Source organism: Carcharodon carcharias, chromosome 10, assembly GCF_017639515.1.
Source record: "Carcharodon carcharias isolate sCarCar2 chromosome 10, sCarCar2.pri, whole genome shotgun sequence".
In the NCBI taxonomy this organism is placed as follows: Eukaryota; Metazoa; Chordata; class Chondrichthyes; order Lamniformes; family Lamnidae; genus Carcharodon; species Carcharodon carcharias.
Window position 1 is genome coordinate 632,174 of NC_054476.1, and position 22,151 is coordinate 654,324.

The window sequence follows — 22,151 nt, forward strand, 5'->3', positions numbered from 1 at the left end:
ATCAGCCATGATCTCTCAATGGCGGAGCAGACTTGATGGGTCAAATGACCGACTCTGCTCCTATGTCTTATGGTCTTAATGTTTTCCATCCCTTCTTGACTCCATCCAGGCTGATTCTACTTCTTGATTTTCTGATCCAATATCCTCTTTCACTATTGCACTGATTTCATCCCTAATTAACAACGCCCCACCACCTCCTTTTCCTTTTTGCCTGTCCTTCCTAAATATCGAGTACCCTTAGATATTCAGCTTCCAGTCTTCATCACCCTGCAGCCATGTCTCTATAATCACAATCATGTCATACCCATTTACATCTATTTGCGCTGTTAATTTCTCCAGCTGATTGTGAATGCTCAGTACATTCAGGTTCAGTGCCTTTATATTTGTTTTAACATTTTTATACTTTTTTTGTACTATGGCCCTATTTGCTTGTCTCCTCTGCCTTCCACTTTTGTTTTCTACTTTTCTGTCTTTCATTCCTATCTTTGCTTCCTCACTCTTATCTCCCTGCTCAGGTTCACATTCCCTGCCACTCTAGTTTAAACCCTCCTCCACAGTGCTAGCGAATACCCCTGTGCAGTTTTCAGTCCTGGTCCTGCTGGGGTGCAACCTGTTCAGCTTGTTGAAAGGCTTAACATATGAGGAATGTTTGAGGACTCTGGGTCTATACTCGATGGGAGTTTAGAAGGATGAGGGAGGATCTGATTGAATCTTACAGAATACTGAAAGGCCTGGATAGAGTGGACGTGGGGAAGATGTTTCCATTAGTAGGAGAGAATAGGACCCGAGGGCACAGCGTCAGAGTAAAGGGAAGACCTTTTAGAACAGAGATGAGGAGAAACTTCTTTAGCCAGAGATTGGTGAATCTATGGAATTCATTGCCACAGAAGGCTGTGGAGACCAGGTCATTGAGTGCATTTAAGACCGAGATAGATAGGTTCTTGATTGGTAAGGGGATCAAAGGTTACAGGGAGAAGGCGGGAGAATGGGGTTGAGAAACTTAGCCATGATTGAATGGCGGAGCAGACTCGATGGGCCGATTGGCCTAATTTCTGCTCCTATGTTTTATGGTCTTATGGTCCCACCTTCCCTAGAATCTGTCCCAATGCTTCAGGAATCTAAATCCCTCCCTCCTACACCATCTCTCTAGCCACACATTCATCTGGTCTAATCTCCTAGCCCTGATCTCGCTAGCACATGACACTAGGAATAATCCTAAGATTGTCACCTATGAGGTCCTGCTTTTTAATTTATTTCCTAGCTCCCTATGTCTGCTTTCAGGATCTCATCTCTCTTACCTATGTCTTTGGTACCGATATGGACCATGGCTTCTGACTGTTCACCCTGCCCCTTCAGAATGTCCTGCAGCTGCTCAGAGTCATCCTTGACCCTGGCACCAGGAAGGCAACGTACCATCCTGGAGTCACATCTGCGGCCAAAGAGACGCCTACCTGTTTCCCTTATTATATACTCCCCTATCATCATTGCTATCCCACTCTTTTGTTCTCCTGCCCAATGCAGCTGAGTCACTCGTAGTGCCACAGACTTGGTTCTTGCTGCGTTCCCCTGAGAAACCATCTCCCCCAGCAGTGTCCAAAACAGAAAATCTGTTAGAGAGGGAGATGGACCCAGGGGTCTCTGCACTACCTACCTAGTGCTTTTACTTTGTCTGGTTGTCACCCATTCCCTTTCTGCCTGTGCACTCTTCACCTGCGGTGTGACCACCTCACTGTACATGTTATCTGTGAAGATCTCATCCTTGCAGATGCTCCACAGTGACTCCAGCCGCAGCTCCAGCTCCGAAACGTGAATTTCGAGTAACTGCAGCTGGAGACACTTCCTGCACATATGGTCACCATGAACACTGGAAGTCTCCCTGACTTCCCACATAGCACAGGAGGTGCATTCCATGTGGCTGAATGCCCTGCCAGGACTTACCCTTAAATTACTCCCTTTGCTTTTACTTCCTCCTGTTTAGAGAACATTAAGGACAGAAGAAATACTCACCAGGTCCCACTTACCAAGGCCACCGCTCTTCTTACTGAGTAAAGGAAGAAAATAAAAGGTTACCCCTCCTTCTCTCTTTACTGAACTCCATCTCTCACCAAGCTCCCAGCTGAAGTACTCTAATGCAGCCCAAAGGGATCAATCCTAGCTCGATGAAGGAGGGCATGCCAGGAGCAGCACCAGGCATACCTGAAAATGAGGTGTCAATCTCCTAAAGCTACAACACAGGACTATTTGCGTGCCAAACGACAGAAGCAACAAGTGATAGTTGGAGCTAAGCAATTCTACCACAAACAACTCAAATCTCAGCTCAGCAGTCCTGCTGCATCCAGTTGTGAATAGTGGTGGACAATAAAACAACTTACCATTTTGGATGTTTTTATTATTTTGGCTGTTTATTTTTCAGGTGTTTATTTTTCGGTTGTTTTATTATTTTGTGTGTTTCTTATTTTCCGTATTTTTATTATTTCGGGGGTGGAATCCTCCCAGATTTGCACTAAGTGCGGTAGCAGGCAGGAAAAAGGACATTTTACCTGCCGGTCGCAATGGCGACTTCTCACACTGTATTGTCTCAATCCTGCCACATTAATAATGCATTTCTGGGAAACATGCCATTTCGATGGTGGGCGGACTCGCATTCACCCGCCACGCCATCACCTCATCACGCCGAGCGCACAATTCTCAGTGCTTCCAGCCCAGGACTCCTGCAAAGAAGACATGGCCCCAAAAGACAAAAAGACTACAGCGCCCATCCCCGGTTTAATGACGAGTCCCTCAAGTGCCTTTTGGACACAGTGGGGACCCACTGTGATGTTCTCTACCCCTGCTCTGGTTGCAGTATGGGCAGCTGCATCACCAATCCAGTATGGGAGGCGGTGGCAGCGGTGGTCAGCGCCAATGCCCTGCAAAGGAGGATAGCCATCCAGTGCCACTACAAGATAAATGATGATCTTAGTTCTGCCAGGGTGAGTCACTCTTCTCATCACTCTCAACCCACACACTCACAAACCAATGGGAGATCTACAGGGATCTCACACCTCAAGGGACAGCACCACTAACTCTCACACACACCCTCACATCTCCGTCAGGCTCATATCCTCTGGAGCTCACGTCCTCATACCTGTCCATGGCTCTGCTTACCACACAAACATTCTACGCAGTGCCGTGTGTCCTGCTCACACTCTCCCCATCTGTTTCCATGCAGGAGAAGCTGGCTCGTAACAGCAGGGAGAGGTCCCAGACTGGGAGTGGAGTGGCCCACATTCGGCCCCTCACTCACTTTGAGGAGTGTGCCATCGTGCTGACCGGTGAGGATGTGGACCCTGCCTGCAGCAACAGTGTGTTCAGTGGCGAGCACCCTCATAAGGATCCCGCACCACTTCATCCCTCCCTCAACGCACTGAGAGTGCTCTCTCTCCTGCTTTGACTCTGCTGCCATTTACTAATTATCTCTACTGTGGTTCACAGGGAGCTCTGCCAAGCGACCAACGCCCTCAGCCAGCCAGTTCCTCAGCACCATCATTGTCCTTACCTCCTCTATTGAAGAGCTGGAAATAAGCAGCCTGGAAGACCCATCACAGTGTCTACCTGCACCAGCACAGAGAGACACACCTCGGTGGAAGCTAGATCTAGAGCAGGCTCGGGTTCACAATCTGGTGGTCACTACATACACGTGTCCGCAGCAAGGGGGGGCAAGTCCAGCCGAGCCAAAAGGACTGCTGGGGAAGAGGCATCTATGAAGCCTAAGTCAGATGACGAGCCTCTGGATTCGGCCTTCCAACTGATCGTGGAGTCAGCAGAAGGCGGGGAACATCACACAGAGCTGTTGGAAGCCCTCAACAGAGTGGCACACGAGTTGGAGGAGTGCGTCTGCCTGCTCTCTGATGAAGTGGTGCCCACAAGTTGTGTGTATGGAGGTCTCCATGGGGACGATGGTAGATGCCATGGAGATGCTGGTCCAGCCGAACGCAGAGATGAGTGCTGACCTGCACACCATTGTGGGAGCCATGGGTGAGTTCCTGCAGTGGCAATTCAAGAGGGAAACGGGGCATCTCGACGTCCCCCAGGTGCTCCTTCCCCCCCCAAGGAGTCAGGCCGGAGCTCTCAGGCACCCGAAGGGAGGAGGAGCAGCAGCTGGATACCCCTAGGTCATCCACTCAGGAATCTGAGGATGACCTCTCCCTCTGAGTCCCCTTTGTCTGTGACCCCCTCAACCTCATCCTCCGTCACCACAGAGGGAGCAGCTGGCCCACAGGAGGACAGTCAAAGCAAAAGGGGCCGCGAAGGCCTCAGCTCTCCAGAGGAGGCATGCGAAGGCAACAGGGCCACCATTGCACAGACTGGCTCCACCCCTGCTGCAGATGTCAGCAGTAACTAGAATTTTAAAGTGTAGAAAAGGTAAGAAATTCTGATCAGTTTGTTACACGGGTGAACACATTTTGTCACTTTATAATCTGGAAATATATTCACTTTCAATGAATAATGTGTAATGTCTTTAGCTTCATTTACAGGCTTTGCGAGTCCTCCTACTGCATCTCCCCCACTGGCAATTCAGCAGCATGCAGCTGGGGCTCAAGTGATTCTGGAGGGAGAGATTGTATGTGGCAGGGCCTTTCGGAGCCTCATACAATCACTCTCCCACACATGCGGATCCTTCATGTATCTCACACACCTGACTGTCCTGAGCGTTTTGAATGCTGCCTGCTGGGGTTCGCTTTCAGTTGACCAACAGAGCTGACCTTCATCTCCACCCACCCACTGATCACACTCCCATGCAGCACCTGATCTCACCTACCATGACTCTCGTTTCACTTTCGATTTAGCCGCATGCTCTGGTTTCACTGCATTGTGCGCTCCCTGTCTTTTCCCTGCCCCCAGTCACCCATTTCCTCTCTCCCATCACTGTCGCCGCCCTGGCATCACCTTCCACCTCCCCTCCATGACCTACCAGCCACAATCCTTTCGGGGATGTCCAGGTGAACGTGCACATTCCCTTCCTTCCCGAAAATCCCACCCCCATCCAAATTAACATCCACAACATTCTCCTTCCCACCCCCATGGTCCGTGTCTGCCTCTGAGTTCCCACTAACCACCCTCGTCATCCCATCTACTGATACCATAGAGCCCTCACCCTCCCACCCTATCGCCTCACCTGCCCTTGTCATTCTCACCCTTCCTCCATACCACGCCCACCCTCAATTCACTCCCCAGGAGGCAGACATGGACTCATCAGAGCCTTTCCTTGCACATTGACCTGGACATCACCCCCACTTTTTTTAATTCATTTACGGGATGGGGTGTCACTGGCTGGGTCAGCATTTATTGCCCATTCCAGTTGCCCCTGAGAAGGTGGTGAGCTGCCTTCATGAACCTCTGCAGTCTCTGTGGTGTAGGTACAATTATTAATAATCCTGAGTTTTTATTAGTTAGGATTTTTTGTTTTGGGGTTTTTAATATTTTATTATTTTGGTGTTTTTATTTTCGGGAGTTTTTTGCCTCCGAGTTCTGGCTCCGCCTATTTGACGTCCGGTGAAGCTGATTGGACAGAAATACCTCTGATGTCATCAGCAATGGCCGATTGCAGGTTAGGCCCTGAGTCCAGTTTCCGGTTCCGCTTCCCTCGCGCTTCGGTTTTTGGCTTCAGAACCGGTTCCGACCCGGATTGTGAGAGAAACTCGGACTCGGACCCGGAGCCAGGAGAAGGTCAAGAGCGGAGACGGTGAGAAAAAGGTGACGCAAACCCCGGGAAACAGAGAGACCCACGTGGGGAGGGGGAGGGGGCCCCAGAATAGAGAGAATCACCCACACGTGAGAAACACCTGACCTACCTCCCAAACCCCATTTACCAGCACTTGGCCCATAGCCTTGAATGTTATGATGTGCCAAGTGCTCATCCAGATACTTTTTAAAGGATGTGAGGCAACCCTCCTCCACCACCCTCCCAGGCAGCGCATTCCAGACCGTCACCACCCTCTGGGTAAAAAAGTTTTTCCTCACAACCCCACTAAACCTCCTGCCCCTCAGATAGAGTGAGCGTGTACTCCGAGAGCGAGAGCGTGTACCCCGGAACAGAGAGAGAGAGAGAGAGCGTGTACCCCGGAACAGAGAGAGAGAGAGAGAGCGTGTACCCCGGAACAGAGAGAGAGAGATAGAGCGTGTACCCCGGAACAGAGAGAGAGAGAGAGCGTGTACCCCGGAACAGAGAGAGAGAGAGAGCGTGTACCCCGGAACAGAGAGAGAGAGAGCGTGTACCCCAGAACAGAGAGAGAGAGATAGAGCGTGTACCCCGGAACAGAGAGAGAGAGAGAGCGAGCGTGTACCCCAGAACAGAGACAGAGAGAGAGAGAGAGAGCGTGTACCCCGGAACAAAGAGAGAGAGAGAACGAGAGTGTACCCCGGAACAGAGAGAGAGCGTGTACCCCGGAACAAAGAGAGAGAGAGAGAGAGCGAGCGTGTACCCCGGAACAGAGAGAGAGAGAGAGCGAGCGTGAACCCCGGAACAGAGACAGAGAGAGAGAGAGCGTGTACCCCGGAACAGAGACAGAGAGAGAGAGAGAGCGTGTACCCCGGAACAGAGACAGAGAGAGAGAGAGAGCGTGTACCCCGGAACAGAGACAGAGAGAGAGAGAGAGAGAGCGTGTACCCCGGAACAGAGAATGAGAGCGAGCGTGTACCCCGGAACAGAGAGAGAGAGAGAGCGAGCGTGTACCCCGGAACAGAGAGCGAGAGAGAGCGTGTACCCCAGAACAGAGAGAAGAGAGAGAGCATGTACCCCGGAACAGACATAGAGAGAGCGAGCGTATACCCCGGAACAGGGACAGAGAGAGAGCGAGCGTGTACCCCGGAACAAATAGAGAGAGAGAGCGAGCGTGTACCCCGGAACAGAGACAGAGAGAGAGAGCGTGTACCCCGGAACAGAGAGAGAGAGAGCGAGCGTGTACCCCGGAACAGAGAGAGAGAGAGCGTGTACCCCGGAACAAAGAGAGAGAGAGAGCGAGCGTGTACCCCGGAACAGAGAAAGAGAGCGCGAGCATGTACCCCGGAACAGAGAGAGAGAGAGCAAGCGTGTACCCCGGAACAGAGAGAGAGAGAGAGAGAGAGCGAGCGTGTACTCCGGAACAGAGAGAGAGAGAGAGCGAGCGTGTACCCTGGGACAGAGAGCAAGAGAGTGCGTGTACCCCGGAACAGAGAGAGAGAGAGAGCGTGTACCCCGGAACAGAGAGAGAGAGAGCGTGTACCCCGGAACAGAGAGAGAGAGAGCGTGTACCCCGGAACAGAGAGAGAGAGACAAGAGCGTGTACCCCAGAACAGAGAGAGAGAGCGAGCAAGCGTGTACCCCGGAACAAAGAGAGAGAGAGAGCGTGTACCCCGGAACAGAGAGAGAGAGAGCGTGTACCCCGGAACAGAGAGAGAGAGAGAGCGTGTACCCCGGAACAGAGAGAGAGAGAGCGTGTACCCCGGAACAGAGAGAGAGAGAGCGTGTACCCTGGAACAGAGACAGAGAGAGAGAGCGTGTACCCTGGAACAGAGACAGAGAGAGCGAGCGTGTACCCCGGAACGGAGAGATAGAGAGGGAGCATGTACCCCGGAACAGAGAGAGAGAGAGAGCATGTACCCCGGAACAGAGAGAGAGAGAGCGAGCCTGTACCCCGGAACCGAGAGCGAGAGCGTCTACCCCGGAACAGAGAGAGAGCGAGCGTGTACCCCGGGAGAGAGAGAGCGAGAGCGTGTACCCCGGAACAGGGAGAGAGCGAGAGCGTGTACCCCGGAACAGGGAGAGAGCGAGAGCGTGTACCCCGGAACAGAGAGAGCGAGAACGTGTACCCCGGAACAGAGAGAGCGAGAGCGTGTACCCCGGAACAGAGAGAGCGAGAGCGTGTACCCCGGAACAGAGAGAGCGAGAGCGTGTACCCCGGAACAGAGAGAGCGAGAGCGTGTACCCCGGAACAGAGAGAGCGAGAGCGTGTACCCCGGAACAGAGAGAGCGAGAGCGTGTACCCCGGAACAGAGAGAGCGAGAGCGTGTACCCCGGAACAGAGAGAGCGAGAGCGTGTACCCCGGAACAGAGAGAGCGAGAGCGTGTACCCCGGAACAGAGAGAGCGAGAGCGTGTACCCCGGAACAGAGAGAGCGAGAGCGTGTACCCCGGAACAGAGAGAGCGAGAGCGTGTACCCCGGAACAGAGAGAGCGAGAGCGTGTACCCCGGAACAGAGAGAGCGAGAGCGTGTACCCCGGAACAGAGAGAGCGAGAGCGTGTACCCCGGAACAGAGAGAGCGAGAGCGTGTACCCCGGAACAGAGAGAGCGAGAGCGTGTACCCCGGAACAGAGAGAGCGAGAGCGTGTACCCCGGAACAGAGAGAGCGAGAGCGTGTACCCCGGAACAGAGAGAGCGAGAGCGTGTACCCCGGAACAGAGAGAGCGAGAGCGTGTACCCCGGAACAGAGAGAGCGAGAGCGTGTACCCCGGAACAGAGAGAGCGAGAGCGTGTACCCCGGAACAGAGAGAGCGAGAGCGTGTACCCCGGAACAGAGAGAGCGAGAGCGTGTACCCCGGAACAGAGAGAGCGAGAGCGTGTACCCCGGAACAGAGAGAGCGAGAGCGTGTACCCCGGAACAGAGAGAGCGAGAGCGTGTACCCCGGAACAGAGACAGAGAGAGCGAGAGCGTGTACCCCGGAACAGAGACAGAGAGAGCGAGAGCGTGTACCCCGGAACAGAGACAGAGAGAGCGAGAGCGTGTACCCCGGAACAGAGACAGAGAGAGAGAGAGCGTGTACCCCGGAACAGAGACAGAGAGAGAGAGAGCGTGTACCCCGGAACAAAGAGAGAGAGAAAGAGCGTGTACCCCGGAACAAAAAGAGAGAGCGAGCAAGCGTGTACCCCGGAACAAAAAGAGAGAGAGAGAGCGTGTATCCCGGAACAGAGAGAGCGAGCGAGCGTGTACCCCGGAACAAAGAGAGAGAGCGAGCGAGCGTGTACCCCGGAACAGAGAGAGAGAGAGCGAGCATGTATCCCGGAACAGAGAGAGAGAGCGTGTACCCCGGAACAGAGAGAGAGAGAGCGAGCGTGTACTCCGGAACAAAGAGAGAGAGAGCGAGCGTGTACCCCAGAGAGAGAGAGAGAGAGCGAGCGTGTACCCCGGAAGAGAGAGAGAGAGCGTGTACCCCGGAACAAAGAGAGAGAGAGAGAGTGTGTACCCCAGAACAAAGAGAGAGCGAGCGTGTACCCCGGAACAGAGAGAGAGAGAGCGAGCGTGTACCCCGGAACAGAGAGTGAGAGAGCGTGTACCCCGGAACAGAGAGAGAGAGAGCGTGTACCCCGGAACAGAGAGAGAGAGAGAGCGTGTACCCCGGAACAGAGAGAGAGAGAGAGAGCGAGCGTGTACCCCAGAACAGAGAGAGAGAGCGAGCGTGTACCCCGGAACAGAGAGAGAGAGCGAGCATGTACCCCGGAACAGAGAGGGAGAGCGAGCAAGCGTGTACCCCGGGACAAAGAGAGCCAGTGAGCATGTACCCCGGAACAGAGAGAGAGTGCGAGCATTTACCCCGGAACAGAGATAGAGAGCGTGTACCCTGGAACAGAGAGAGCGAGTGTGTACCCGGAACAGAGAGAGAGAGCGTGTACGCCGGAACAAAGAGAGAGAGAGCGAGCGTGTACCCCAGAACAGAGAGAGCGAGCGTGTACCCCGGAACAGAGAGAGAGAGAGAGCGAGCGTGTACCCCGGAACAGAGAGAGAGAGAGCGAGCATGTACCCCGGAACAGAGAGAGAGAGAGGGTGTGTACCCCGGAACAGAGAGAGAGAGAGAGTATACCCCGGAACAGAGAGAGAGAGAGAGTATACCCCGGAACTGAGACAGAGAGAGAGTGTATAACCCGGAACAGAGACAGAGAGAGAGAGAGCGCGTGTACCCCGGAACAGAGTGAGAGAGAGAGCGAGCGTGTACCCCGGAACAGAGAGAGAGAGAGAGCGAGCGTGTACCCCGGAACAGAGAGAGAGAGAGAGCGAGCGTGTACCCCGGAACACAGAGAGAGAGAGAGAGCGTGTACCCCGGAACAAAGAGAGAGAGAGCGAGCGTGTACCCCGGAACAGAGAGGGAGAGAGCGAGCGTGTACCCCGAAACAGAGAGAGAGAGCGTGTACCCCGGTACAGAGAGAGAGGGAGAGAGCGAGCGTGTACCCCGGAACAGAGAGAGAGAGAGAGCGAGCGTGTACCCCGGAAAAGAGAGAGAGCGAGCATGTACCCCGAACAGAGAGAGAGAGCGAGCGTGTACTCCGGAACCGAGAGCGAGAGCGTGTACCCCGGAACAGAGAGAGAGCGAGCGTGTACCCCGGGAGAGAGAGAGCGAGAGCGTGTACCCCGGAAGAGAGAGAGCGAGAGCGTGTACCCCGGAAGAGAGAGAGCGAGAGCGTGTACCCCGGAAGAGAGAGAGCGAGAGCGTGTACCCCGGAAGAGAGAGAGCGAGAGCGTGTACCCCGGAAGAGAGAGAGCGAGAGCGTGTACCCCGGAAGAGAGAGAGCGAGAGTGTGTACCCTGGAACAGAGAGAGAGAGAGAGCGTGTACCCCGGAACAGAGAGAGAGAGAGAGAGAGCGTGTACCCCGGAACAGAGAGAGAGAGAGAGCGTGTACCCCGGAACAGAGAGAGAGAGAGAGCGTGTACCCCGGAACAGAGAGAGAGAGAGAGCGTGTACCCCGGAACAGAGAGAGAGAGCGTGTACCCCGGAACAGAGAGAGAGAGAGAGTGTACCCCGGAACAGAGAGAGAGAGAGAGAGCGTGTACCCCAGAAGAGAGAGAGAGAGCGAGCGTGTACCCCGGAACAGAGAGAGAGAGAGAGAGTGCGAGCGTGTAGCCCGGAACAAAGAGAGAGAGTGCGAGCGTGTACCCCGGAACAGAGACAGAGAGAGAGCGTGTACCCCGGAACAGAGACAGAGAGAGAGAGCGTATACCCCGGAACAGAGACAGAGAGAGAGAGCGTGTACCCCAGAATAAAGAGAGAGAGAGCGAGCGTGTACCCTGGAACAGAGACAGAGAGAGGGCAAGCGTGTACCCCGGAACAGAGAGAGAGCGAGAGCGAGCGTGTACCCCGGAAGAGAGATGAGAGCAAGCGTGTACCCCGGAACAGAGAGCGAGGGAGAGCGTGTAACCCGGAACAGAGAGAGAGAGAGCATGTACCCCGGAACAGAGAGAGAGAGAGAGAGCGAGCGTGTACCCTGGAGGGGAGAGAGAGAGAGAGAGAGAGCGTGTACCCCGGAACAGAGAGAGAGAGAGAGCGTGCACCCCGGAACAGAGAGAGAGAGAGCGTGTACCCCGGAACAGAGAGAGAGAGCGTGTACCCCGGAACAGAAAGAGAGAGCGCGAGTGTGTACCCCGGAACAAAGAGAGAGAGAAAGAGCGTGTACCCCGGAACAGAGAGAGAGAGCGAGCAAGCGTGTACCCCGGAACAAAAAGAGAGAGAGAGAGCGTGTATCCCGGAACAGAGAGAGCGAGCAAGCATGTACCCCGGAACAAAGAGAGAGAGCGAGCGAGCGTGTACCCTGGAACAGAGAGAGAGAGAGCGAGCGTGTACCATGGAACTGAGAGAGAGAGCGAGTGTGTACCCCAGAACAGAGAGCGAGCGAGCATGTACCCCAGAACAGAGAGAGAGAGAGGGCGTGTACCCCGGAACAGAGAGAGAGAGCGTGTACCCCGGAACAGAGACAGAGAGAGAGAGAGAGCGTATACCCTGGAACAGAGAGAGCGAGCGTGTACCCCGGAACAGAGAGAGAGAGAGCGAGCGTGTACCCTGGAACAGAGAGAGAGAGAGCAAGCGTGTATCCCAGAGCAGAGAGACAGAGAGCGAGCGTGTACCCCGGAACAGAGAGAGAGAGAGCGTGTACCCCGGAACAGAGAGAGAGAGAGAGCGAGCGTGTACCCCGGAACAGAGAGAGAGAACTAACGTGTACCCCGGAACAGAGAGCGAGAGAGAGCGTGTTCCCCAGAACAGAGAGAGAGAGAGAGAGCATTTACCCCGGAACAGACACAGAGAGAGAGAGCGTGTATCCCGGAACAGAGAGAGAGAGCGAGCAAGCGTGTACCCCGGAACAGAGAGAGAGAGAGCGAGCGTGTACCCCGGAACAGAGAGAGAGAACTAACGTGTACCCCGGAACAGAGAGCGAGAGAGAGCGTGTTCCCCAGAACAGAGAGAGAGAGAGAGAGAGAGCATTTACCCCGGAACAGACACAGAGAGAGAGAGAGCGTATACCCCGGAACAGAGAGAGAGAGAGAGCGTGTACCCCGGAAGAGAGAGAGCGAGAGAGCGTGTACCCCGGAAGAGAGAGAGCGAGAGAGCGTGTACCCCGGAACAGAGAGAGAGAGAGAGCGTGTACCCCGGAACAGAGAGAGTGAGAGAGCGTGTACCCCGGAACAGAGAGAGAGAGAGAGCGTGTACCCCGCAACAGAGAGAGAGAGAGAGTGTACCCCGGAACAGAGAGAGAGAGAGAGAGCGTGTACCCCAGAAGAGAGAGAGAGAGAGCGAGCGTGTACCCCGGAACAGAGAGAGAGAGAGAGTGCGAGCGTGTAGCCCGGAACAAAGAGAGTGCGAGCGTGTACCCCGGAACAGAGACAGAGAGAGAGCGTGTACCCCGGAACAGAGACAGAGAGAGAGAGAGAGAGAGAGCGTATACCCCGGAACAGAGACAGAGAGAGAGAGCGTGTACCCCAGAATAAAGAGAGAGAGAGAGCGAGCGTGTACCCTGGAACAGAGACAGAGAGAGGGCAAGCGTGTACCCCGGAACAGAGAGAGAGCGAGAGCGAGCGTGTACCCCGGAAGAGAGATGAGAGCAAGCGTGTACCCCGGAACAGAGAGCGAGGGAGAGCGTGTAACCCGGAACAGAGAGAGAGAGAGCATGTACCCCGGAACAGAGAGAGAGAGAGAGAGAGAGCGAGCGTGTACCCTGGAGGGGAGAGAGAGAGAGAGAGCGTGTACCCCGGAACAGAGAGAGAGAGAGAGAGCGTGTACCCCGGAACAGAGAGAGAGAGAGCGTGTACCCCGGAACAGAGAGAGAGAGAGCGTGTACCCCGGAACAGAAAGAGAGAGCGCGAGCGTGTACCCCGGAACAAAGAGAGAGAGAAAGAGCGTGTACCCCAGAAGAGAGAGAGAGAGCGAGCGTGTACCCCGGAACAGAGAGAGAGAGAGAGAGTGCGAGCGTGTAGCCCGGAACAAAGAGAGAGAGTGCGAGCGTGTACCCCGGAACAGAGACAGAGAGAGAGCGTGTACCCCGGAACAGAGACAGAGAGAGAGAGCGTATACCCCGGAACAGAGACAGAGAGAGAGAGCGTGTACCCCAGAATAAAGAGAGAGAGAGCGAGCGTGTACCCTGGAACAGAGACAGAGAGAGGGCAAGCGTGTACCCCGGAACAGAGAGAGAGCGAGAGCGAGCGTGTACCCCGGAAGAGAGATGAGAGCAAGCGTGTACCCCGGAACAGAGAGCGAGGGAGAGCGTGTAACCCGGAACAGAGAGAGAGAGAGCATGTACCCCGGAACAGAGAGAGAGAGAGAGAGCGAGCGTGTACCCTGGAGGGGAGAGAGAGAGAGAGAGAGAGCGTGTACCCCGGAACAGAGAGAGAGAGAGAGCGTGCACCCCGGAACAGAGAGAGAGAGAGCGTGCACCCCGGAACAGAGAGAGAGAGAGCGTGTACCCCGGAACAGAGAGAGAGAGCGTGTACCCCGGAACAGAAAGAGAGAGCGCGAGTGTGTACCCCGGAACAAAGAGAGAGAGAAAGAGCGTGTACCCCGGAACAGAGAGAGAGAGCGAGCAAGCGTGTACCCCGGAACAAAAAGAGAGAGAGAGAGCGTGTATCCCGGAACAGAGAGAGCGAGCAAGCATGTACCCCGGAACAAAGAGAGAGAGCGAGCGAGCGTGTACCCTGGAACAGAGAGAGAGAGAGAGAGCGAGCGTGTACCATGGAACTGAGAGAGAGAGCGAGTGTGTACCCCAGAACAGAGAGCGAGCGAGCATGTACCCCAGAACAGAGAGAGAGAGAGGGCGTGTACCCCGGAACAGAGAGAGAGAGCGTGTACCCCGGAACAGAGACAGAGAGAGAGAGAGAGCGTATACCCTGGAACAGAGAGAGCGAGCGTGTACCCCGGAACAGAGAGAGAGAGAGCGAGCGTGTACCCTGGAACAGAGAGAGAGAGAGCAAGCGTGTATCCCAGAGCAGAGAGACAGAGAGCGAGCGTGTACCCCGGAACAGAGAGAGAGAGAGCGTGTACCCCGGAACAGAGAGAGAGAGAGAGCGAGCGTGTACCCCGGAACAGAGAGAGAGAACTAACGTGTACCCCGGAACAGAGAGCGAGAGAGAGCGTGTTCCCCAGAACAGAGAGAGAGAGAGAGAGCATTTACCCCGGAACAGACACAGAGAGAGAGAGCGAGTATCCCGGGACAGAGAGAGAGAGCGAGCAAGCGTGTACCCCGGAACAGAGAGAGAGAGAGCGAGCGTGTACCCCGGAACAGAGAGAGAGAACTAACGTGTACCCCGGAACAGAGAGCGAGAGAGAGCGTGTTCCCCAGAACAGAGAGAGAGAGAGAGAGAGAGCATTTACCCCGGAACAGACACAGAGAGAGAGAGAGCGTATACCCCGGAACAGAGAGAGAGAGAGAGCGTGTACCCCGGAACAAATAGAGAGAGAGAGAGAGCATGTACCCCAGAACAGAGAGAGAGAGAGCGTGTACCCCGGAACAGAGAGAGAGAGAGCGTGTACCCCGGAACAGAAAGAGAGAGCGCGAGCGTGTACCCCGGAACAAAGAGAGAGAGAAAGAGCGTGTACCCCGGAACAGAGAGAGAGAGCGAGCAAGCGTGTACCCCGGAACAAAAAGAGAGAGAGAGAGCGTGTATCCCGGAACAGAGAGAGCGAGCAAGCGTGTACCCCGGAACAAAGAGAGAGAGCGAGCGAGCGTGTACCCCGGAAGAGAGAGAGAGAGAGAGCGAGCATGTATCCCGGAACAGAGAGAGAGAGAGCGTGTACCCCGGAACAGAGAGAGAGAGAGAGCGAGCGTGTACTCCGGAACAAAGAGAGAGAGAGCGAGCGTGTACCCCAGAGAGAGAGAGAGAGCGAGCGTGTACCCCGGAAGTGAGAGAGAGAGCGTGTACCCCGGAACAAAGAGAGAGAGAGAGAGTGTGTACCCCAGAACAAAGAGAGAGCGAGCGTGTACCCCGGAACAGAGAGAGAGTGAGCGAGCGTGTACCCCGGGACAGAGAGTGAGAGAGCGTGTACCCCGGAACAGAGAGTGAGAGAGCGTGTACCCCGGAACAGAGAGTGAGAGAGCGTGTACCCCGGAACAGAGAGTGAGAGAGCGTGTACCCCGGAACAGAGAGAGAGAGAGCGTGTACCCCGGAACAGAGAGAGAGAGAGAGAGCGAGCGTGTACCCCAGAACAGAGAGAGAGAGCGAGCGTGTACCCCGGAACAGAGAGAGAGAGCGAGCATGTACCCCGGAACAGAGAGGGAGAGCGAGCAAGCGTGTACCCCGGGACAAAGAGAGCCAGTGAGCATGTACCCCGGAACAGAGAGAGAGTGCGAGCATTTACCCCGGAACAGAGATAGAGAGCGTGTACCCTGGAACAGAGAGAGCGAGTGTGTACCCGGAACAGAGAGAGAGAGAGAGCGTGTACCCCGGAACAAAGAGAGAGAGAGCGAGCGTGTACCCTGGAATAGAGAGAGAGAGCGAGCGAGCGTGTGCCCCGGAACAGAGAGAGAGAGAGAGAGCGAGCGTGTACCCCGGAACAGAGAGAGAGAGAGAGAGCGAGCGTGTACCCCGGAACAGAGAGAGAGAGAGAGCGAGCATGTACCCCGGAACAGAGAGAGAGAGAGGGTGTGTACCCCGGAACAGAGAGAGAGAGAGCGAGCGTGTACCATGGAACTGAGAGAGAGAGCGAGTGTGTACCCCAGAACAGAGAGCGAGCGAGCATGTACCCCAGAACAGAGAGAGAGAGAGGGCGTGTACCCCGGAACAGAGAGAGAGAGCGTGTACCCCGGAACAGAGACAGAGAGAGAGAGAGAGCGTATACCCTGGAACAGAGAGAGCGAGCGTGTACCCCGGAACAGAGAGAGAGAGAGCGAGCGTGTACCCTGGAACAGAGAGAGAGAGAGCAAGCGTGTATCCCAGAGCAGAGAGACAGAGAGCGAGCGTGTACCCCGGAACAGAGAGAGAGAGAGCGTGTACCCCGGAACAGAGAGAGAGAGAGAGCGAGCGTGTACCCCGGAACAGAGAGAGAGAACTAACGTGTACCCCGGAACAGAGAGCGAGAGAGAGCGTGTTCCCCAGAACAGAGAGAGAGAGAGAGAGCATTTACCCCGGAACAGACACAGAGAGAGAGAGCGTGTATCCCGGAACAGAGAGAGAGAGCGAGCAAGCGTGTACCCCGGAACAGAGAGAGAGAGAGCGAGCGTGTACCCCGGAACAGAGAGAGAGAACTAACGTGTACCCCGGAACAGAGAGCGAGAGAGAGCGTGTTCCCCAGAACAGAGAGAGAGAGAGAGAGAGAGCATTTACCCCGGAACAGACACAGAGAGAGAGAGAGCGTATACCCCGGAACAGAGAGAGAGAGAGAGCGTGTACCCCGGAAGAGAGAGAGCGAGAGAGCGTGTACCCCGGAAGAGAGAGAGCGAGAGAGCGTGTACCCCGGAACAGAGAGAGAGAGAGAGCGTGTACCCCGGAACAGAGAGAGTGAGAGAGCGTGTACCCCGGAACAGAGAGAGAGAGAGAGCGTGTACCCCGCAACAGAGAGAGAGAGAGAGTGTACCCCGGAACAGAGAGAGAGAGAGAGAGCGTGTACCCCAGAAGAGAGAGAGAGAGAGCGAGCGTGTACCCCGGAACAGAGAGAGAGAGAGAGTGCGAGCGTGTAGCCCGGAACAAAGAGAGTGCGAGCGTGTACCCCGGAACAGAGACAGAGAGAGAGCGTGTACCCCGGAACAGAGACAGAGAGAGAGAGAGAGAGAGAGCGTATACCCCGGAACAGAGACAGAGAGAGAGAGCGTGTACCCCAGAATAAAGAGAGAGAGAGAGCGAGCGTGTACCCTGGAACAGAGACAGAGAGAGGGCAAGCGTGTACCCCGGAACAGAGAGAGAGCGAGAGCGAGCGTGTACCCCGGAAGAGAGATGAGAGCAAGCGTGTACCCCGGAACAGAGAGCGAGGGAGAGCGTGTAACCCGGAACAGAGAGAGAGAGAGCATGTACCCCGGAACAGAGAGAGAGAGAGAGAGAGAGCGAGCGTGTACCCTGGAGGGGAGAGAGAGAGAGAGAGCGTGTACCCCGGAACAGAGAGAGAGAGAGAGAGCGTGTACCCCGGAACAGAGAGAGAGAGAGCGTGTACCCCGGAACAGAGAGAGAGAGAGCGTGTACCCCGGAACAGAAAGAGAGAGCGCGAGCGTGTACCCCGGAACAAAGAGAGAGAGAAAGAGCGTGTACCCCAGAAGAGAGAGAGAGAGCGAGCGTGTACCCCGGAACAGAGAGAGAGAGAGAGAGTGCGAGCGTGTAGCCCGGAACAAAGAGAGAGAGTGCGAGCGTGTACCCCGGAACAGAGACAGAGAGAGAGCGTGTACCCCGGAACAGAGACAGAGAGAGAGAGCGTATACCCCGGAACAGAGACAGAGAGAGAGAGCGTGTACCCCAGAATAAAGAGAGAGAGAGCGAGCGTGTACCCTGGAACAGAGACAGAGAGAGGGCAAGCGTGTACCCCGGAACAGAGAGAGAGCGAGAGCGAGCGTGTACCCCGGAAGAGAGATGAGAGCAAGCGTGTACCCCGGAACAGAGAGCGAGGGAGAGCGTGTAACCCGGAACAGAGAGAGAGAGAGCATGTACCCCGGAACAGAGAGAGAGAGAGAGAGCGAGCGTGTACCCTGGAGGGGAGAGAGAGAGAGAGAGAGAGCGTGTACCCCGGAACAGAGAGAGAGAGAGAGCGTGCACCCCGGAACAGAGAGAGAGAGAGCGTGCACCCCGGAACAGAGAGAGAGAGAGCGTGTACCCCGGAACAGAGAGAGAGAGCGTGTACCCAGGAACAGAAAGAGAGAGCGCGAGTGTGTACCCCGGAACAAAGAGAGAGAGAAAGAGCGTGTACCCCGGAACAGAGAGAGAGAGCGAGCAAGCGTGTACCCCGGAACAAAAAGAGAGAGAGAGAGCGTGTATCCCGGAACAGAGAGAGCGAGCAAGCATGTACCCCGGAACAAAGAGAGAGAGCGAGCGAGCGTGTACCCTGGAACAGAGAGAGAGAGAGAGAGCGAGCGTGTACCATGGAACTGAGAGAGAGAGCGAGTGTGTACCCCAGAACAGAGAGCGAGCGAGCATGTACCCCAGAACAGAGAGAGAGAGAGGGCGTGTACCCCGGAACAGAGAGAGAGAGCGTGTACCCCGGAACAGAGACAGAGAGAGAGAGAGAGCGTATACCCTGGAACAGAGAGAGCGAGCGTGTACCCCGGAACAGAGAGAGAGAGAGCGAGCGTGTACCCTGGAACAGAGAGAGAGAGAGCAAGCGTGTATCCCAGAGCAGAGAGACAGAGAGCGAGCGTGTACCCCGGAACAGAGAGAGAGAGAGCGTGTACCCCGGAACAGAGAGAGAGAGAGAGCGAGCGTGTACCCCGGAACAGAGAGAGAGAACTAACGTGTACCCCGGAACAGAGAGCGAGAGAGAGCGTGTTCCCCAGAACAGAGAGAGAGAGAGAGAGAGAGAGAGCATTTACCCCGGAACAGACACAGAGAGAGAGAGCGTGTATCCCGGAACAGAGAGAGAGAGCGAGCAAGCGTGTACCCCGGAACAGAGAGAGAGAGAGCGAGCGTGTACCCCGGAACAGAGAGAGAGAACTAACGTGTACCCCGGAACAGAGAGCGAGAGAGAGCGTGTTCCCCAGAACAGAGAGAGAGAGAGAGAGAGAGCTTTTACCCCGGAACAGACACAGAGAGAGAGAGAGCGTATACCCCGGAACAGAGAGAGAGAGAGAGCGTGTACCCCGGAACAAATAGAGAGAGAGAGAGAGCATGTACCCCAGAACAGAGAGAGAGAGAGCGTGTACCCCGGAACAGAGAGAGAGAGAGCGTGTACCCCGGAACAGAAAGAGAGAGCGCGAGCGTGTACCCCGGAACAAAGAGAGAGAGAAAGAGCGTGTACCCCGGAACAGAGAGAGAGAGCGAGCAAGCGTGTACCCCGGAACAAAAAGAGAGAGAGAGAGCGTGTATCCCGGAACAGAGAGAGCGAGCAAGCGTGTACCCCGGAACAAAGAGAGAGAGCGAGCGAGCGTGTACCCCGGAAGAGAGAGAGAGAGAGAGCGAGCATGTATCCCGGAACAGAGAGAGAGAGAGCGTGTACCCCGGAACAGAGAGAGAGAGAGAGCGAGCGTGTACTCCGGAACAAAGAGAGAGAGAGCGAGCGTGTACCCCAGAGAGAGAGAGAGAGAGCGAGCGTGTACCCCGGAAGTGAGAGAGAGAGCGTGTACCCCGGAACAAAGAGAGAGAGAGAGAGTGTGTACCCCAGAACAAAGAGAGAGCGAGCGTGTACCCCGGAACAGAGAGAGAGTGAGCGAGCGTGTACCCCGGGACAGAGAGTGAGAGAGCGTGTACCCCGGAACAGAGAGTGAGAGAGCGTGTACCCCGGAACAGAGAGTGAGAGAGCGTGTACCCCGGAACAGAGAGTGAGAGAGCGTGTACCCCGGAACAGAGAGAGAGAGAGCGTGTACCCCGGAACAGAGAGAGAGAGAGAGAGCGAGCGTGTACCCCAGAACAGAGAGAGAGAGCGAGCGTGTACCCCGGAACAGAGAGAGAGAGCGAGCATGTACCCCGGAACAGAGAGGGAGAGCGAGCAAGCGTGTACCCCGGGACAAAGAGAGCCAGTGAGCATGTACCCCGGAACAGAGAGAGAGTGCGAGCATTTACCCCGGAACAGAGATAGAGAGCGTGTACCCTGGAACAGAGAGAGCGAGTGTGTACCCGGAACAGAGAGAGAGAGAGAGCGTGTACCCCGGAACAAAGAGAGAGAGAGCGAGCGTGTACCCTGGAATAGAGAGAGAGAGCGAGCGAGCGTGTGCCCCGGAACAGAGAGAGAGAGAGAGAGCGAGCGTGTACCCCGGAACAGAGAGAGAGAGAGAGAGCGAGCGTGTACCCCGGAACAGAGAGAGAGAGAGAGCGAGCATGTACCCCGGAACAGAGAGAGAGAGAGGGTGTGTACCCCGGAACAGAGAGAGAGAGAGAGTATACCCCGGAACTGAGACAGAGAGAGAGTGTATACCCCGGAACAGAGAGAGAGAGAGCGCGTGTACCCCGGAACAGAGTGAGAGAGAGAGCAAGCGTGTACCCCGGAACAGAGAGAGAGAGAGAGCGAGCGTGTACCCCGGAACAGAGAGAGAGAGAGAGCGAGCGTGTACCCCGGAACAGAGAGAGAGAGAGAGCGAGCGTGTACCCCGGAACAGAGAGAGAGAGAGAGAGAGAGCGAGCGTGTACCCCGGAACACAGAGAGAGAGAGAGAGAGTGTGTACCCCGGAACAAAGAGAGAGAGAGCGAGCGTGTACCCCGGAACAGAGAGGGAGAGAGCGAGCGTGTACCCCGAAACAGAGAGAGAGAGCGTGTACCCCGGTACAGAGAGAGAGGGAGAGAGCGAGCGTGTACCCCGGAACAGAGAGAGAGAGAGCGAGCGTGTACCCCGGAAAAGAGAGAGAGCGAGCATGTACCCCGAACAGAGAGAGAGAGCGAGCGTGTACTCCGGAACCGAGAGCGAGAGCGTGTACCCCGGGAGAGAGAGAGCGAGAGCGTGTACCCCGGAAGAGAGAGAGCGAGAGCGTGTACCCCGGAAGAGAGAGAGCGAGAGCGTGTACCCCGGAAGAGAGAGAGCGAGAGCGTGTACCCCGGAAGAGAGAGAGCGAGAGCGTGTACCCCGGAACAGAGAGAGAGCGAGAGCGTGTACCCCGGAACAGAGAGAGAGAGAGAGCGTGTACCCCGGAACAGAGAGAGAGAGAGAGAGCGTGTACCCCGGAACAGAGAGAGTGAGAGAGCGTGTACCCCGGAACAGAGAGAGAGAGAGCGTGTACCCCGGAACAGAGAGAGAGAGAGCGTGTACCCCGGAACAGAGAGAGAGAGAGAGTGTACCCCGGAACAGAGAGAGAGAGAGAGAGAGCGTGTACCCCAGAAGAGAGAGAGAGAGAGCGAGCGTGCACCCCGGAACAGAGAGAGAGAGAGAGTGCGAGCGTGTAGCCCGGAACAAAGAGAGAGAGTGCGAGCGTGTACCCCGGAACAGAGACAGAGAGAGAGAGAGAGCGTATACCCCGGAACAGAGACAGAGAGAGAGAGCGTGTACCCCAGAATAAAGAGAGAGAGAGAGCGAGCGTGTACCCTGGAACAGAGACAGAGAGAGGGCAAGCGTGTACCCCGGAACAGAGAGAGAGCGAGAGCGAGCGTGTACCCCGGAAGAGAGAGCGAGCGTGTACCCCGGAACAGAGACAGAGAGAGAGCGTGTACCCCGGAACAGAGACAGAGAGAGAGAGAGAGCGTATACCCCGGAACAGAGACAGAGAGAGAGAGCGTGTACCCCAGAATAAAGAGAGAGAGAGAGCGAGCGTGTACCCTGGAACAGAGACAGAGAGAGGGCAAGCGTGTACCCCGGAACAGAGAGAGAGCGAGAGCGAGCGTGTACCCCGGAAGAGAGATGAGAGCAAGCGTGTACCCCGGAACAGAGAGCGAGGGAGAGCGTGTAACCCGGAACAGAGAGAGAGAGAGCATGTACCCCGGAACAGAGAGAGAGAGAGAGAGAGAGCGAGCGTGTACCCTGGAGGGGAGAGAGAGAGAGAGAGAGCGTGTACCCCGGAACAGAGAGAGAGAGAGAGCGTGTACCCCGGAACAGAGAGAGAGAGAGCGTGTACCCCGGAACAGAGAGAGAGAGAGCGTGTACCCCGGAACAGAGAGAGAGAGCGTGTACCCCGGAACAGAAAGAGAGAGCGCGAGCGTGTACCCCGGAACAAAGAGAGAGAGAAAGAGCGTGTACCCCGGAACAGAGAGAGAGAGCGAGCAAGCGTGTACCCCGGAACAAAAAGAGAGAGAGAGAGCGTGTATCCCGGAACAGAGAGAGAGAGCGAGCAAGCGTGTACCCCGGAACAGAGAGAGAGAGAGAGAGCGAGCGTGTACCCCGGAACAG

At 55.7% G+C, this 22,151-nt stretch overlaps 1 protein-coding gene across 2 annotated transcripts in view; it reads left to right on the forward strand.

Annotated features, from left to right (window-relative positions):
• Positions 1-5,587: 5,587 nt before the first annotated feature.
• Positions 5,588-22,151, forward strand: part of nat10 (N-acetyltransferase 10) — a 173,654-nt gene continuing 157,090 nt past the window's right edge. Inside the window, exon 1 of one of the 2 annotated variants that reach the window (XM_041198131.1) lies at positions 5,588-5,725. The gene's annotated coding sequence lies outside the window, so the exon portion shown is untranslated. Of the gene's footprint in view, positions 5,737-22,151 lie in introns of both variants that reach the window. The other variant, XM_041198130.1, reaches the window with a different exon arrangement.